Source organism: Aythya ferina (genome assembly GCF_964211825.1).
Source record: "Aythya ferina genome assembly, chromosome: 15".
NCBI classification, from domain to species: domain Eukaryota; kingdom Metazoa; phylum Chordata; class Aves; order Anseriformes; family Anatidae; genus Aythya; species Aythya ferina.
This window is the reverse complement of record NC_140314.1, coordinates 5,685,685-5,703,871: the sequence shown is the minus strand read 5'-3', so window position 1 is coordinate 5,703,871 and position 18,187 is coordinate 5,685,685. Positions and strand designations below refer to the sequence as shown.

Here is an 18,187-nt window from a genome sequence, read left to right as displayed (position 1 = left end):
TGGATGTAGCTATCCACACAAATGCTGAATCTCTTGAACCCTGTTCAGCTCTCAGACTTCATGGCACCGTGGGGCACTGACTACCAGCCTACCTGGGTGCTCTCAAAGAGGTGATGGTGTTTTATTTTTCATCAGCTCTGAACTGACCAGGTTTTCCAGCTTCATTCATCACTAGGAGACAGCCCCCTGCAAAAGGCTGGTTTAGCCCTCCTCGAGTCCCACATAATCCTTGAGTCTTACTGAATTATCATTTTTAACTTTCCTGGAGTGATGCTGCTTGTGAGTCACCTTTAGTGCTGAAGAAGTAGCCTCTCCTAGCAAGAAGATTAAAATCCCATTACTTGTTATTCATGTGTTATTTAATGATATTTTTTTCCATTATGTATTTATTTATTTTTAAGTTGCTTGCTTTGAATCCTGAGTTGGTGTTTTTAATACTAAGTGTAGTTTCTAGTTTGTTTTCCTAATTGGAATGAAATAAAAATAGAATGGAATTTTTTAGTGAGTATTTTTGCGTTTATTACAGGAATGACAAAGAGCAAACCCCAACAGCCAAACCCCAGTAGTGCACCTGTGGAGGATAACAGCAAAAAGACAGCGCCCTTACTGCCAGGAGCAGAGGAAATGAGATTAAAGACAGCCCTGCAGTTCAACAACAGCAACAAAACCCCCCTCAGACTGCAAAATGTCCCTTGCAGAACCCCATTACCTCTCTTGTAATGATTTGGCAGCCAAGTGGTGACTGTATTGACCACGTCTTGAGGACAGGTACCTCTGCTTACACAGTTGTCTCTCCGTCCATGGGGAAGATGGGACGAAAGGAGGCCTGCATGTTCCACGAGATCTTTTGGTGATGGCCATCTCCTCTTTGAGGGATGATGCATCTCCTCGGTGACCGGACAGCTCTGGAGATGCACTGCCACGTCCTCATCCAACAGAGGTCTCAAAGCAGGGAGAAGATTTCTCTAAAACAACAGGATCAGGGCTTAAAAGGAAACCTGAGAAAAATGGCTCAGATGGTGAGACGAAAACCAAAATGGAAGGTGGAAGGAAGGGCAAGAAAGATGGAGGGGGAAGAGAGAAATGAAGGAGAAGTTTAGAGAAGGAAGATAAATGATGGAGATACTGTAGAGATAGATCCAGGCAGAGGCAGAGAAGTAGGAAGGATTCATATGGAAGAGCTGGATGGGAAAGTGCTGCAGAAAAGAGCAGACAGGTATGGGAGGAGAAGGAGAAGGATGACAGGGAGGGAGCAGCTGGAGAGGGTGGGAAGAGGCATGGAGAGACAAAGAAAGCAGGGAGGAGAGAGAAGGACAAAACTTTCCACAGACTGTAGTGCAGCAGCCCTCCTGCATCTCCTGGATGCATATAACAGGGCTTGGGAGAATCTTCATTTACCAGGAATTCAATTAAGTGGAATAGTCGTTATTAATTTTATAGGAATTATTTGTACAGGAGAGCCTGGAGTGAGGAAAGGCCTCCTGGAGCCATTTCTCCTGTCAATGCCCCAGGTCAGGTAGGCACTGGCAGTGCAGTCTCACCAGTTGAGATATTAATGAGATGCCTCTAGGTGCAAATGATAGTTTAATAGGTGTTACTTAATGGGAGCGCCCCTCGCCTGCGCACGCTGGCGTGCGCAGCTCCTGACGAGGCTGCCTCCTTGTTAGAATAAGTAATTAGAATGTAGGAACACTCACTTTGACACTTTAATAAAGTGTCAGCCATCATCAATTTAGTATTTAATAAAAATAAAATTAAATATTTACTACGTTTTTATAGCATCATATTTAAAATACATATTCCTCAAATTTAGGTGATTTAAAATGAGGTCCCGCTAGGACTCTGGCCCCAGAAAATAAGTCCCACTATTTCTTCCCGGGGCTTTGTCTGCCGTGGGAGGGAGGGACTTTGTTAGGGACACCAAAACCCAGCAGCACAAGGAGGGATGTGCTGTTGTATGGAGTGGAGAAGAGATTTTCTCTCTGCCTTCTGGGCCTCCCCGTGCTGTCTGGAGGCTGAGGATGAACTGAGTTGAGCAAGTCCATCCCCAATGTCACTGGGGCTGGCGGGGCACAGGGAGGCAACTCAAGGCGGGTGATGGAGCAGATCCCTCCCTGCTCAGCGTGGACAAGCAGTGCCAACCCAAAGGCAGGAAAACCTGTGGTATCTCAGCAGAAAGGCAAACCTCCTCTTTGGCAGACCCTCCCTGGGATGTGGGACTCGGGCTGGGGAGAGCTGCCACCACTGATGGCAGGCAGCCAATGCCAAGGTGTAGGGGAAAGCACAGCTCTGTTCCTATTCCGCTGGAAAAAGAGCTTTCCAAACCAGATGTTGGAAAGAAAACAGAAGAAAATCCCGAAGATTAAAGCGTGCTTTAAGCCTGGAGGGAATTTGAAAGCTAAAATAGCTTTGAGTGAATTTGCTCCCCTCCTGTCTCAGAATCCCAAGTTTGTCCTTCCTCAAGGTGCCTACCTGGCCAAGGACAGTTTGCTGTGCTGGGACTTCGGGATGCTGGCGACACCCTGCTGGCAAAGAAGCCAGACTGATCCCCAAGAATCTTGACCCAGCAAAATATCTGAATGCAGACCTTTCTCAGCCTCTCCTATCTCTTAAAACAAACCACAGACATGGGAGCCCGACTGCTGCAGCAGAGCAGAGCTCTTTTGGGGTGCACACAGCTCTCCCTTACACACATGCACCCCGACTGCACTGGGGCGAGTGTTTTGGAAAAGAAATGAAGGAGCAGAAGGAGGTGCAGGTCCCTCTGGTCGAGGTGCCTTGGCAACACGGGGCGGGTGTTCCCCAGATAGCCCCCTGCTAACAAGGGATCCTGTCTTGGAGACTATGAGTCGCCGCCGAAACCCTGGCAACAATTATTTAAATGGGAGCTGCATCCCTCATGCTCCGGAGCCCTGCTGACGTCTGCTTTTTGGGGGGGTCCCAGTGGGGTTGCGTGCAGGCTGCTTGCACCCACGGCATCACTCCTGGGGGGCTGTGAGTGTTGTTGGACCCACCTGAAAGCACCACGAGACTTGTCCAACGTCACCAGCCACCCGGGGCCAAGCCCAGCCCAGCTCCTTGGGGTTTTCTAGGCTAAGAAATCTCTTCTCCCTAGGCACGAGGCTGGCTTTCCCCAGGTGGTGTTTCCTGGAGGGGGTGGCTGCATGGATCCTGCCCCCGGTGCAGTCCCACCTCCTGGTCCTTCAGCTGTCACTTGGGGGTCCTCATCTGGATTAGGGCCACATCCCCTCTGGATGAGCAGGTTATATCCCCCCAAAACAAGGCAAACCGACACCACCTCCAAGACACATCCTCACAGTTCTCCCAGGATTAAAAATGAAGATTTTACCCCTCTGGACACTGTTTTCTGGCAGCTCTATCTCCAAAACACTCGTGGTTTATCGATGCACACATCCTGATACTCACTCCGAGCATCCTCTGAGCACTTCCCTGAGGCAAACCCCTGGCACTGCTCGGGTGGCTGCCGGCCGGAGCTAAAATACTCAGCAAGGCACCAGCTTTGGAGGAGATAAATCAGCTGGGGGGCTGGAGCTGGGCGTGCAGGTGGCGAGCAGGGCTGGGTGAGCCCCGGGGTGGCTGCGGCTGCGGCTGCCGGCAGGGACAGGGACGCCCGTGGGCTCCCATGGGCGCTGGGCGCCGTGCTCTGGAAAAGAGTGCCACGCTGTGTCCGTGCCGGGCCTTACAGCAGCCAGGCAGCCGGCAGCGATCCCTGAGGCTGCAGCAACATTTCTGCCTGAGGAGAGAGCCCGGGGGGCTGCAGCAGCGGTGGGGTATCCCAAAGCAGCACCCACTGCTTGCTGCCTGCTCGGGTCCAGGTGGGCAGAGCGGAGCTGGACAGCAATCCTCCGAGAGCCAAAGGCACGGGTGGCTGGCAGGGCTGGTGCTCTCCTCGAGGCTCTGGAAAGAAAACTTTAAGTTACTGCTGGGGAAAATTGGGTGTGACACAAGAATGGGATGGAAAAAAAGCATAACCCAGACCTCTTCCCTTCCTGGGCTTGTCCCAGTGAAATACATTAACTGGCTGAGGAGCTTGGCAGCAGCTCCCGGTGCACAGCTCTGACCCACAAATAAATGGGATCCCTGGCTGCAGGAACAGAGGCATGAAGGCAGATACAGCACCTTTCTGCTCAAAGCACTAAAAGCAAAAATAAATCAGAAAAAACAGCTATCAACAAACTCTCCCGTTACCTTGCTCTCCGCAGTACACACAGCCCCAAGCTGGCACCCACCTCGGCGGTGCTCTGCTCGAGGCTCCCTGCGCTGCTTTTACTTTCAGCCTGCCTGCCCATGCACCCGTTACCCATCGTACAGGGGCTGCCTGTCGCTCCCTTGGCTCCTGGTGACCGCGGTCTGCCCCTACCCACATTAAAAAAAAACAAATGTGTCTTAGGGACTCCGCAAGCCCTGTCCCACCCATCACCTGGCAGCAGATGAGGCCACTCTGGTCCCTCAGATGCCATCAGCGCAGTTCACTGATGGAGGGGGAACAGTTAGGGACAGCCTGCAGCTCAGCCTGATTTCACACTCCACCATTTCATACTCTTCATGAGAAACTCAGCCAAAAAAGCTCTGCACCAAAACATTTCAGCAGCTGCCCACACTCCGTTCCTAAACTAAAGTGGCATCACTTGTCACCACAAACAGCACCCAGCTCTGCAACGGGTAATGCTGGCAGCCTTGCCTCGATGTTTTCACAGGGAAATTCATAGGCTGACCTCCTCGGCGATACACACGGCGAGTGCCTTCAGTCTGGTTTACATCTGCCATGGGATCCTGTTACATTCAGAACAACCCCTGTCAACGCTGAATCTGTAACAATCAATAGAGAGGGTTTGTTTATTCGTTGTTGTTTTTTTTTTTTTTATAAAACGTTTTCTCATTCCTAATTGTGTTATTTTGCTACTCCAAGTTTTGCAAGTTTTGCCATTGTCTCCCCCCTCCCCTTCTTGTTTTCTTTTAGGACAAGCTGTCATCTTTTCGCATCTTTTCACCAGGCCACTGCAAATGTAAAACTGTAAATTGCAGGATTGTGCAAATAGCACTAATAGCATTTGCATAAAAATTGGTTGCAAAGAGCAATTAGCACTTCATTAATAATCAATGAAGGGCCAATTTACACATTGCCCAAAAGCAAATTGTAAATTCAATTTTGTCTATAATTGAGCATTTGGTGCTGGGCAACTATACAATGGTGCCAGAAGAGACAGGCGCAGCAGTTTTGGAGTCAAATCTCCGGTGAGTTCAGGTTTCAAGTAATCCCCAGCCTGGCTCTTTTGGAGGCCAAGCCAGCACCTCCTTCACAGTGGAAGGAGGCTCCAGGAGGTCCATTTGTTTCAGCTTAGACAGAAAGCACACACCTCTGCCTGCTACCATCCCTGCTCACATACAACCCTATTGCAAGGAACATGGATGCTCCTTATACAACAGAGGTCTTTGTCTTGTCCAAATGCACCTTGCAGAGATGCTGTGGAGAAGGAGAGATGCATGAAGGACATGGGGGAAAAGAAGTCATCACCCCGGTACTTAGATCTGCGCATCATTCCATTGCAGTGTCAGCTCAGGCCCTACAAGTGACACCAGAACCTCCTTTACCTTGGGTGAAGGTCCAACATGAGCCTAGTGGGTGAAATGTTCCTAGTGAGACAGTTCATCCAGTCTCCCCTTTGCCACCTCCCTCCACACAGGACCCTTCTGGGATATCCCAAATGTCTGCATCTGTTAGGACCCAAAAAAACCCCAAAAACATCACCACCACCACCAAAAAACGAAAACCAACCAAGCAGCCCTGCTACCGCTTTGATTTCAGCATCAGAATATAGTTCCTGGGTCCAGATTTGGCCGTGAGGAAATGTAGCCCCCACAGCTTCCCCTCTAGGTGCATGGCAGCATCCAAAAAATCCCAGCCAGCTTAACCAGGGTGACAACTTCCCAAGTCCCAAATTCTTCCCTATCTCATCCTCCACTTAAAAGACACAGCCAGCTCTGTTTCATGAGAAGAGTCTGACTCTAAACCACTTGACATCTGAGGTTTTCTTATCGCATTCTACGTGGATCTCATGAATCTGGTGAAAAGCTAGACGATCATTTAGCAGGGGTTGGTCGCTTTATCTATTTTCCATAATAATTTGAATATTATTACAATGGCACCTTTCATCTGGGGATATACATGCACTTTACATATGTTACATTAATTTCACCGATGAGCTGGGGAAGCACTCTTTATCCCTATTGTGCGGATGAGGAAATGGAAGCACAGAGATGATATACTGCTTGCCCAGTCTCATGCAGGAAGTCTCTGACAGAGCCAGGAATAGAAATCACATCTCCCGTGTCTTATGCAGAAGAATATCTTCATGTCCCTGCCCAGTAGCTGAGCCCTTAATCCAGCCTAAGACACCTACATGGGACCGCTTTGCAAGAGCGGCGCAGACACCCAGTGGCAGCGATGCCCTGCTCCGGGAGGAGACTTCCTAAATTGCCCCCACCTTGAACGCTGGACGTGCCCTCTGCTATGGGTGCCCAAGGGAAGGGAAGTCAGCTCTGGGAGCAGTTTCCATCCAAAGTGGATGTTATTACTTGGTGTAAGAGGATGCTCGGCATGGGATGCCCAGGACTTCTCAGCTTTCACCCAGCAATGTCCCAGCTCCCTTTTTCCTTGCCTGTTCAATCCACCTTTACCAAGAGATTGAATTTACAATGGACTCGAACACATTTAAATCCATTTATTGCAAAATTACTTTTCAATAATTACATCACTGTGCTGACTGTGTTGCATAATGAAATTAGCATGAGAGATATTAGAAAGAATATAAAATTATAAGAAATATTGAAATACCTCTTTCCCCGTCTGCCTTAGCACAGCCCATAGCTTAACTGGAAAACGAGCACTGCTCCTGGATGGGATTTAAATGCATCAAGTGTAATTTTATAATGTCTTTTATATAAATTAATTATAATGGTTATTGCTGCTTTACATTATTAGATTGAAATTTGCCTCCACTTCAGTGCATTAAAAGAAAGCTGCACCCATTTTGTTCAGCAGTGCCCAGGAAGTTCTCGTGGCATGGAGCCATCCTCCCTGCGTCGGCACCACCAAAATGCCTGAAGTTCAGAGCTTCGGGCTCGTGTTGGCATTGCAGTGACCACCCATGGGTCCCAAAATCACCCCTAGAGCTTTGGGGTCAGGCACTGGCACCCCATGAGGATCTTGGGCTGGCATGGGACTTTGCACCCTACCAAAATTTGGTTTTCTGCGTAATCTCTGCAGCAGCAGTAGAGGTGTCCATGCTGATTTAAGCAATCCCACACCCATTTTCTACCTGCAAAGAAATAGAAGTGATAGAGGAGGCTCATTTTGTGCATCCCCACTTTTACATGCACAGTTGGTGCTTTTCTCTTCTAATTTTCTCTTCTGGGTTATTGCACACAAAAAACAAACAAACAAACAAACAAATAAAAAAAAAAACAGTCCAGGAAAGAAGGCCACAAGCTCTCAGGTAGCTAACTAGGTGCTTGCTATGCTGGACAAACCACAGTCGTGCAAAGCAGGATGAAGACACAGCAATATGCTTTTACTGCTGCTTAATCCTCAATAGAAGTCCAGTAATATTCAATTTGTGACATTATTTGCACATTGAATTAATCCAGAAACTAAAGGGCTAATGAGTTATGGAAAGTAGCACATGGCTTAATTGTAACAACAAGGGCCTGCCAGGCTCCATTTGGTCCTGGTTGAAAATAAAAAACTGCATCCACAATTCCACACCGGGTAGGCCCTAAAGAAGCTGAGAACAGGCAAGCAGCAAACTGAACAATGCAAACTATCTGAAAAGCTGTTCTTTAAATACCCAGTCTTGCCTTTATTTCCATCCTCGCTCCTCCTGCAACACCACAACTTCTGTTAAACAAAGCACAGAAAAGCCAGGATGACCAGTAGAAAACAAAACAGAACAGAGCAAACCGGTACCTCTAGAACTATTCTCCAATAAAATAATTGCACGGCTTCCTTACAGGAAGGCTGGTGGATAAAAAAAAAAAAAAAAAAGAAAAAGGAGGAAAAGAAGAGGAGCAGCCCTTCATCCCATCCCACTGGTTCCCAGCGCAGGTGACTGCTGGTGGCATAGCTCCCTGCCCATTTCAGAGGATGCAAAGTTCTCACCAAGCCCTTTCATGGAAAGAAAAGCCCCATCTTCTGCATGGTCTCATAGATCCTGCCCTTCATCAGGTTCTCCGTGTGGCAGAAACCCAGTCCTTTCTACAATGTTCACAGTGTGGACAGCTGGTCCTTCAAAGATCTCCTGGAAATCTGACCAAGGCAGCGAAAATAAACATGGAAAGTGGCATATATCCAGCAAACCCATCCCAAATGTCGCCACTGCCCCATCTGAGCTATGCTGATGGTCAGTCCAGGCCAGCAGGTCCTCATCATCTGCTTTCTCCACACAACAAGACTGAGATGGAGCTGCCAGCAAAGAGGGTTGGAGCTCTCAGCCTTGGATGGAGCTGGGTCAGGAGCTCAGGAGCTTGCACCGTGTAATAGAAAAAGTGAATAAATCTAAACAGCACTTAATTTATTGATGAAGTAAGAAACACCGTTTAAAGTGGAAAACATAAGCAAGATCAATAGCAGAGAGCACAAATAACTAAAGCTATTGACACATAAGTATTTTAAGCCTAATTGCAGGCATATGCACTTTCTAAGGGTATCTCACCTTCTAATAGCACCCTCGAGATTATGGGGTTAATTGATGCAGCTGTTTACTCCTGGCTCACGTGGTCCAGATTGGGATTCCCTGGAGGATGCTATTAAACTAAAGTGTTTAATGAAGTACTAAAGAGTGGAGTTTCTAATATTCTCTCCTTGAGTGAGATTGAATGGAAACTGGAGCAAACTTCCCTTCCCCAGGTGGGAACTGCAGCTTGGCGTTGCCGTAAATCACCCTGTGCTCCTCGTGAGGACAGGCTTGCCGTGCAGGGGACAAAAGGTTGCTTGGGTTCACTTGTTAGACTGAGGATGTTGGGATATTTCTGCTTTTTTTCCTCCCAAGTCACAGGTAGAACAGACCTACAGAGGCATTCTGTGTTTCAGGGCATTTCAGCGTGATGGTGGTGGGGAAAATCAAGATTGCCAGAAAATAGGCTCTTAAAACCAGCCTCCCTCTTTCACATTTTGATCTGGTTTGGTACCTTAGAGAACCAGGCAGATAACTACATAGGACATGAGTTTCCAAGATGGACAACCCTGGCCACAGCACACAGCCTCCCCACACCCATCACAGCTTGATTTTGCCCTACAACTGAAAGGTCTCAGCTCCGCTTCGCCTCCATCCACCACCACCTACTAGGAGCAGTCCAAACCCAGTGAAGAAACGTGTGAAGTAGTTCTGGGGACTGTTTCTCCTGTTTCTGTACCTGTTGTCATAGGGAAAGTGGGATACGAAGAGGTTGGATGGGGATTATCTATGGGATTAAGCCGTAATAAACCACAAACCATACCTGTGTCTGCTCCCTGCTCCCCTCATGCCTGGGACCTCTGTGATTTGGGGAAGATGCTCTTGGAGCTGCAGAAGGGACACTCAGCTCCCGGGGACGTGGTTCTGCACAGTGTGTTTCCCACCTGCAGGACCTGCAGCTCCTGGGCCAGGGCATGGTGTTACCGTGCATGTCCTCACCAGGGCTGTCCAGCCGGAGCAGCATGCCAGAGCTCCTCTAACCCTTTACGACATTTCTCCTCCACCAGGCAGGTTTAAGCTGAACTCTTTTATTTCAGCAGGGCCAGCAAACAGCCAGATAGCATGGCTCTGCCGGTATGTGCTAACTCATTAAACGACAACAATAAATGGCTTGCACTGCTCTGTCCCCCCCCAAACTGCACGCTCGCTGCAGCACAGGGCACGGCCGGCATCCCCTCCACAGCCACCCCACAGCTGCAGGGGGGGGCAGCACGGGGACACCGAAGCCCCCGGCGCCAGCATTGCAAACTGTTTGCAGAGCTGAGAAAATAAAAGCAGCCAAAAGGCCACGATGGAAAACCAGGGAGAGAGGAAAATTAGCTAAGAAATATGCAGCCTGGATGCCGATTCGCTAAAGAATAATTATTGTCCTCTCACGCGTCTTGCTTGCCCTCCTAACAAATATAATATTTTGGAGAGGACGTGTCTCCCTTTACCACTGCTGTCTCTCTCACGCCCTTTCTCTGTCTCGCTAGCTCTGTCTCTGCCTCTCTGATACCAACTCTGCCAAACCGTGCGATTCTGATGGAAAATTCATTAGTCGTCCTTTTTTTTTTTTTTCCTTCCCCATTTTCCCAGTCAGCTTCGCGCCTGATCTGTCAGCCTCTTCCATCCTGATTATCTGGAGACGCCAATTTCAAAGAGACATCTTAATAGTGATGTCAACGAATTAATTAGATGTGTTAATGAGCTAAAAGCAACCCAAATTAAATTAATGCAGTAATAAGCACAGACAGCAAAATTAGCTCCAATTTCTGTAAATGATTCTGAACTGTACACAACATCTCATCCTGCTAGAACATTACCATCCCCCAAAGCTAATCAAGAACTCCAGTGCAATTAACTGCTTAATTACAAAACACACACACAGCTCATAGATCCAGCAGCAGGAGGGGTGCGCCGTGCTACCGAGCGAGCGGGGAAATTCTCTGCAACAAACGCCGCGCATCAGCCCCGCAGGAAGGGCTGCGTCCCGGCCAAAAGCACCCCCGAGGAGCCAAAAAATGGGGTTCTCTGGCATGAGGGCAGGAGATGGGGCAGGCAGAGGGGCCAGGAGCACCCCGTGCACTGGGTGCCACTGGGGGATGATGTGTGGAGCCAAGGATGCTCGCTGGCCGTGCCCAGCATGGTCCCCACATCTCCGCGTTGTTTATTGTGTTTATCAGAGTGGGGGCTGCATGGAAAAGCCTAATTGTCCAGCTCTGTTCGTCTCCCCCGGGGATGAGGGGGAAGCCACTAATAGCTTTGTGGATCTGCTCAGGTATCTGATTAGCGCTAATTGCAGGCGAGAAGAGAGAGGGAAGGAGCAGGACAGGGCGGTGATGGAGGGAAGGGGAAGAGGATGGTGGAAACGGGAAGGGCGAAAGGGCTGGGGGGGCAGAGGGAAATCCTCGGGATGGGGTGGGGGCAAAGGGAGAGGTGAGCAAGGGAATGATGGATGCAAACAGAAAAAAAAAAAGAAGAAGAAAAAAAAAGGAAAAAAGCAGGCAAACAAAGAACGGGAGCCAGAAACAAAGGGAAGGAAGGCGAGACAAAAGGGCTGCACGCTGCCAGGCCCCACGGAGCAGCCGGGGCAGGAAGGCTGGTGGGGACAACACGAGTGGCCCCGACCCGGCCCCAACGAGCTGGGTGGCACTGGGGGTGGTGGGAACACGTGGCGGGGTGACACCGCCGAAGCAGAGGTTGTGGAGTCATTAGTCCGCTGAGCAAATGAGAAATATTTGCAATAAAGATGAGGGCAGAGATTCGCTGTGACAAATAGCATCTCTGTGTTTGTCTCTTCTTTTTTTTTTTTCCACCTTTTATTGCAATTAGTTCGGTCTGTTAATAAGCAAAGGATATTTTTAGTTAATTTCAGTTCCAGTTAATTGATTCAAAAGCGAAACCCAGCAACTGAGTTAATTGATCCATGCGTCTTATGCCGGAGTGGCGAGGTATTCTCCGGGCAGCTGCTGTTGCAGGGGCTCGTGGTGGCGCAGGAGGGATGGGGAGTGGGGCTGTGAGAGTGGCAGGGGGCAGTGGGGACAGCAGTGTCCCCTGCCCTGGGGACAGGCAATGGCCTTCACACACCCTGCTGCCTTCAGGATTTCCTAAACCTCAGCCAAATCGCCCATTTCTGCCTCTCCTGTCCACGTTGTGTGCCTACATCTTGTCGCAAAATCTTCTTTTTAATGGGAAGACTGAATCCCCATGCTGGTTGGTTTAATGCACGGGTCTCCTGTCCCTGCTCTGCTGGAGACCTGCTGCTTGGGTAGCTGACACGGAGCTGGGTTCAGACTGACACGGCCTGCCCTGCTTTTTGGGAGTTTTGGTCTCATCATGAAGGGCACAGGCAGTCCCTTAAGTCACCCAGGACAAGGTGTGCATAGAGCGAGCTGCCCAGCCACACAGCTACCATGGGCATGCGTGCACATCTGGATTGTATCCGATTTTATAAACTGCAATAAAGTGCGCTAGCAATCGGGCCGATTGCTCTGCAAGTTGTTTCCCTTAGCAAGTGCTGAGCACATCTCCCCAAACGCCTTTCAGAAATACCTGTTGATATGTCTCTTGTGTTTTCTGCACTGTTAATGTTCCTCTTGCCTATTCCTTCTGATAGCGCCTCATGCCATTCCACAGCAACCTCATCATTTCCAGGGGAAAAACAAATCTCCCGGGGCAGACAAACCAGAACTGTCACACACATGAAGAGCACAAGCCAAAAATTGGATCTCACCCTCGTAGATGCCACGCAAACAGAAGAACACCTGGGCTGTGATCTACGCAAGCAGGTTGGAAAGGAGCTCAGGAATGGAGCAAAGCATGAAGCAACACACCATGAAGGCTACAGAGGAGGTTTTCTGAGCACAAATTTCTTATGGCACAGGAAAACAAGGCTAGCAAGGCAGAAACAGGCTTTGTGCTCTCGAGGTGGTCCTGCTCCTGTGCACCAGTCCCCCCAGCTGGTACCAGTGCTGCTGGGGGTCCCGCAGTGACCACAAACTGGGTGACCCCATGCAAGAGGGCCACCCCCCTGCTCTCACCCCATTACCCTTCCCATGCACTAGTGGGATTTTTCACCCAGCTGTGCTTTGCCAAAACTGCCACATACCCTCAGGTCTCGGGGAAGAAACTCAAAGCTGTTGGTTTTGCTGCTGATGAAGAGCGCTAAAGTTGGGCTAAAAACGGCACGTAATTGAACATGCTCTGACAATTGTATACCTGGCCACTTCCATACTGCTCTCACTTTGATTTTAATAATAGGAGTTAGTTTTTAAGGCAAATAATGCACTTTCAAGGGGATGTTAAGGATGTTATTTCAGTCTCTGGAGGCTGCATAGCTTGGCAATGAGAACTAGTGAGAGACAGACAGACAAATTGCTTGCTCTCTGCAACTGCAGCATAGCTAAGGACCTACCTAATGAAAGAGCCTAATAAAAATAAGATGTTTCAGAAAGCGCATGCTGAAACGATCTTCTGGAATTGGGCCTAATAGCGAGCCCTCTGTGCCAGGAATACGTAGCTCATCTTCATGCCGCTTCCTCTCTTCCCAACTTTATAAATGGGATATTACGATGCACTATCTGCCCAGAAAACTCGATAGATGCGAAGCTGGGTGAGGAGCTGAGCAGCTCCAAAGCAGTGTCTCCAAGAGCACTCAGCACCCCTCGGCCCCAGCTGCACGGCTCCCTGCCAGGGGCGGCGGGTGCTCGGAGGAGGTTCAAGGATGCTCTGCTTGTAGGGCTGGCTGGGAAAATCTGGAGGGGGGTTACTCTTCGATAACACCACAAATTAACCACATTTTAAAACGCTGGTCCTTGTTTTGTCAACGTATTTTTGAATAATTTGGTGGATTTGGCAGGTGGCTGTGATATATCATGTAATATGAAAGGGGAAGACTTTTGAAACAGAAGTTAATACTTTCTGGGAGAATAAAGAAATAATTGTGTCAAAACAAGCCCTAATCACTGAATTTTACCTGTTTCTCAATGCACACGAGTTTGCAAACATGATTCCCATTAAAGCAAATGAGAAACATGCGTATCAATCTGTGTGCCTTGAGAAGAAAATACTCTTCACAAGTGCCTTTCTTGGTGTTGTCTGATCAATCCACCATCTGGTTTTATTTATTCATGATTTCTCAGACTACTACAACAATATTGACATTAAATACAGCTTTGGCTTATTAATTTTTTTTCATTCATATGTATTTTAAGTCGATTTTATCGACTTCCCCTTGGCTTGCTCTTTTAGCTGTTGGCTTGTGTTCCTGGCCTGCTACTTCGTGCCTACCTTTACGTACATTGCCCATGTTTCCTTGCCAGCTCCTTGCTTCTGCTCCAGGTAGCTGAAGCAGAGTAATTTCCTGCTCCAGGTGTGGTGGATGAGCTGATTTAAGACCCCATTGACCAGACAGGGGTGGTCCTGCTTGCCCTGGGATCTCCAAGGCCCCCATGGAGCTGCCCCCAGCCCCTGTAGCTCTACCAAGGGGATGGGGACAGCACATCCACACCCCAAGCAGACCATCAATCTTCCCCACCCTTGGCATACACAGGCAGGTCACTTGTTCCCAGTATACTGTGAAACTCAAGACAGGACAAGGTTAACTCTATCTGTCCCCCCTTTTCTATCTCATTGCCCCCCAGGGTGCCAGGCCCAGCTGGGACTGCACATTTTCCTGCAACCACCTCTAACTTCAACCATCACTTCTCAAAGTGCCAGCTCACCAAGAGCAAGTCTGGGCTTTCGGGAGGTTTCCAAAGCCCCATCCTTTACCTCATCTCTACCTCATTCCAGTTTCAGGCAACGCTGACCACACCAACTGGCAACGCAAGAGAAGGCTCCCAGCTACAAATCGTCTTCACTCAGACCAGAGCCATTAATTTGGAGGAAGATTTTGCCTACAAGTAGGTTTTGGGTCTCACTCTTTAATATGCCATCCCTCTGAAAGAGAGCAAACCCTGTCCTACTGCACAGTCCTATAGCCCCCCAAATCTCTGCGTCCATTTAGAGCCTCCCCCTGTTTCCTGTACAGTGTTTTCCCTGCCTCTCCAGTAATCTTTTTTCTCTGTTTCTGCAGCTTTATCTTCCCCGTATCCCTCGTGAGTTCGTACTCCTTCCTCCTTGTGCTTCGCTCCCTGCTCACTGCATCCCCCTCTTGTCATATTCTTCACTGGCGGAGTAACAACCTGTCACATCCATAACCTCTTTGCACCAAAAATGTTCTTTGATCTGTGTAAACTACATTTGATGCTGAAATCCTTGATATTAATATCTTTTGTTTGTGTGTCAATGTTCTCTAGAATCTAATTAAGCAATGTTTTGAGAGCATTATATATGTTTGAACAATTTGGCAGAGCAGACAATATGAGCTATTGACCTGCAAGGATAAACTGTGCTTGCAGATTCTAAGAATTCACACGTGCCTGCTGCTTTATGCTATTTCTTCTGAAATATGTGCATTCAGAAGGAGGCCTTGTTTTGCAATAATCTCTGCGAGGCTTAATCAAGTAACTTCTCACACTCCTCACTGTAATTGCAGCGGCAGTTAGAGCAGGGCAGAACAGAAGCAGATTTCAGCTGGCCGAGGAAAACAATAATAAAATAAAACAAAGAGCGAGTTCCACCCCGACGCTAATAACAGAGATTATTCAATCAATAGGCTCTTGTTATGAATGAATAGGCTAAATTGCCTTTGAATGATGTAAAGATTGACAAGGTATAGGTCAGCCTGATATAGCCACTTACCCTAATTTGACTTCAGCAATTTGGAAGGCAGCGTGGGCTGGCAGCGGGGTCATGGCAGGGCGCAGCGCAGCGATGCTGAGCACGTCCTCACAGCACCCTGCAAGTGCCACGTGCCTGCACTGGACTGGGCCCGGAGGGGCGCTGAGAAGAGGGGAGGGAGGGAGGAAGAGCAGCAGCACATCACAGCAAGGTGATACAGGAGGGAGAAGGGATCTGAGCGTGCAGGGCTTGGCCCTTCATTAAGGAGCTGGACAGAAGGGAGCCCAGCGCACCGGTGATGGTGATGGGAGGAACCCTGCGGGCAGGGCTGGGAGCACTGGGCTCTGTGGGACTTTGGATGCTGGACTGGGCACATGTTAGAGATGCAGCCTGGAGAACAGACGTGTTCTGAGCTGTGGGGATAACTCACCCCAAATCATCGTCCCATCCCTCCTACAAGGCACAAACCCATGGCTGGAGCTGTCAGCGTGTCTCTGCGTTCAGCAAGTGCAAAGATCCAGGACAGGTAAAATAAAGGCCATGCTCATACTGGGGACACTGATGGACAATATTTTTCCTGATTTTTTTTTTTTTTTAATTTGCTTTTTTACTGGAAGAGAACATTTTGCAAACAAACCCAGTGTTGGCAGCCACAGCAGAGGGCCTGAGGGATGCTGCCTTGAATTTTCCACCTGCAAACGCAGGTATGGCTGCTGTGCCCCTCCACCTCATGGGAGTGAGCCCAGGCTTCGTTAGCTAATACCTGCAAATGCTCTTGGAGGGGGAAAAGTGCTCCCTAAATGTTAACCACTACTGTTCTTGCATCAAGGTAAGAAATGAAAGAGACAGGGATAGAGTCTGGCCCAAGAACTTTCACTATAGATAAAAAAGTGTCTTGAAAAACATATGGATGGAAAGTTTATGGCACTTCCCAATAAAAACGTACTTACCACCCAGAGTAGTCTGGGTTACAAGGAGCTGACGTGTACAGAACCAGCACGTTTGGTCTGCAGGAGGCCCAAGCAGCTAAAGGCGATGAAGGTGGCATCACAATGTCCCCACCTGCATCTGTCTGACCCAGCATCCGGGAGGTGGGTTTTTGGGAGCAGGTCTTTGCTGCTCCCCACCCCAAAACAGTGTTTTTTTCCCTGTAAAAAGAAGGATTTGGGAGAACCCAGTGCTGTGGCACTGAGCTGTTTAGTAAGAGCAGCAAGTGTGGAGCTAAGGACAGATCTGGAGTTTCCTTAACAATTTTGTGAACCACAGTGACCCAAATTTTAAAGAAAATCCTTTTCTAATTTGCTCCTTCATCATTACTAAAGCTTCAACTATTTTATAAGTAGAGGAAGGACAGTGGCATCCATGGTTCCAGCTTTGTTTTGGGAGCAAGGAATTTGCACACCAGGATAAGCCTCAGCAAGGCAGCGTGCCTCGGTTTCCCTACCCACAAAATCCATCAAACACTTACTGTCTCGTGCACAAAATGCTTTCTAAACTGTGCATGAAAGGCCTTACACAAGTAGTTATTAATATTAATAATAATAATTGTTGTTGTTACTAAGCCAACTACAAAAATAATTTTTCAGAGAAACAAAGTGCCCTGTCTCCCGGTGATAGATGGCAGCGATGTTGGAAATTACTCACAGTGTGAATCTGGTTTCCAGTCTGGTTCCTTTCAATAAATTACAGACCCGAGCCCGGAGTGTGCACAGTTTACCGAAGTAAATACAAAGCAGGCAGGAAGTATATTCCCCCATCAATTTTGCTCATGGTCATTTGGGGTTTTCTCCAAAGTAAATATCCCCAAGCAGTTCCTCAGCATCTTAAGCTGGGGATGGTGGGCAGGGCAGGGCAGCTGGCCCTGGGGCTGCGCGTGGGGGTCCTGGTGGAAATGGGGGTCCTGGTGGAAATGGGGGTCCTGGTGGAAATGGGGGTCCTGGTGTAAACATGGACATGCCCCATCCACTCCAGCCCTCGCACCACTGTGCCCTTACCTGTCTGGCTGCGTCTCCTGCGTGCTCTTCAATTTTTATTTTTTTTTTCCCATTTTTTGGGGGTTTCGCCGCTGTTGTTTATCCGTTAAATTCCTTCCAGATGGGGCTGCGATTTTCCTCCTTCCTTCAAGCCGGCGGCGCGCGGCGGCTGCCCACGGGCAGGTGTAGGGCCGAGCACAGCATATGCCGCGGGTTTGGCAGCGCCGGCTGCGGCGGCAGCTCCCGCGCGCGTCTCGCCGGGCAGCGCTCAGCTGGGACCTGGCGCCGCTCGCAAACACCATCTGGCCTTGGCAGGCCCGAGGAGCCCTTCCCGCACCGGCAGCCCGGACGGACGGACGGGTGGACGGATGGACGGATGGCGCCAGCCCCGCTCGGCACGCGGAGATGCCGGGAGAAGGGGCGCAGGGCAGAGTAAAGACGGGGGGGTTGTGCAGCAACCCCTTCTGCTGCTCCCTCGGTGAGTGGCGGCACTGGAACGATTTCTGGATGTCTGGATTAATGTCAAGGAAAAATAAAAGATTAAAAAAAAAAATAAGATGCCTGAAGCCTGCGTGGCAGTCCAACAAACTCCACCGCGTGGCTGCTGCAAACAGCTGTGGGGTACAGCCTGCTCCAGGTGCCAGGAATTTGGGATGAAGGCCAGCCTGGTGGGTTTGCCCTCAGTGGTGCTCACACGTTTTGCTGGCACCTTGGCCACAGCCCCATCTCCTGCCCACCCCGCAGAAAAGCCCTGCT

General features: G+C 49.2%; 1 long non-coding RNA gene across 1 annotated transcript; it reads right to left on the bottom strand.

The window, feature by feature from the left end:
• Positions 1–340: 340 nt before the first annotated feature.
• On the bottom strand, positions 341–16,596 carry LOC311444952. The gene is made up of 3 exons (XR_014698143.1): positions 16,409–16,596; positions 4,737–4,830; positions 341–3,918 (listed from the first exon to the last, which is right to left on the bottom strand). It is a non-coding gene; the product is annotated as an uncharacterized lncRNA (long non-coding RNA).
• Between the last annotated feature and the right edge of the window lie 1,591 nt (positions 16,597–18,187).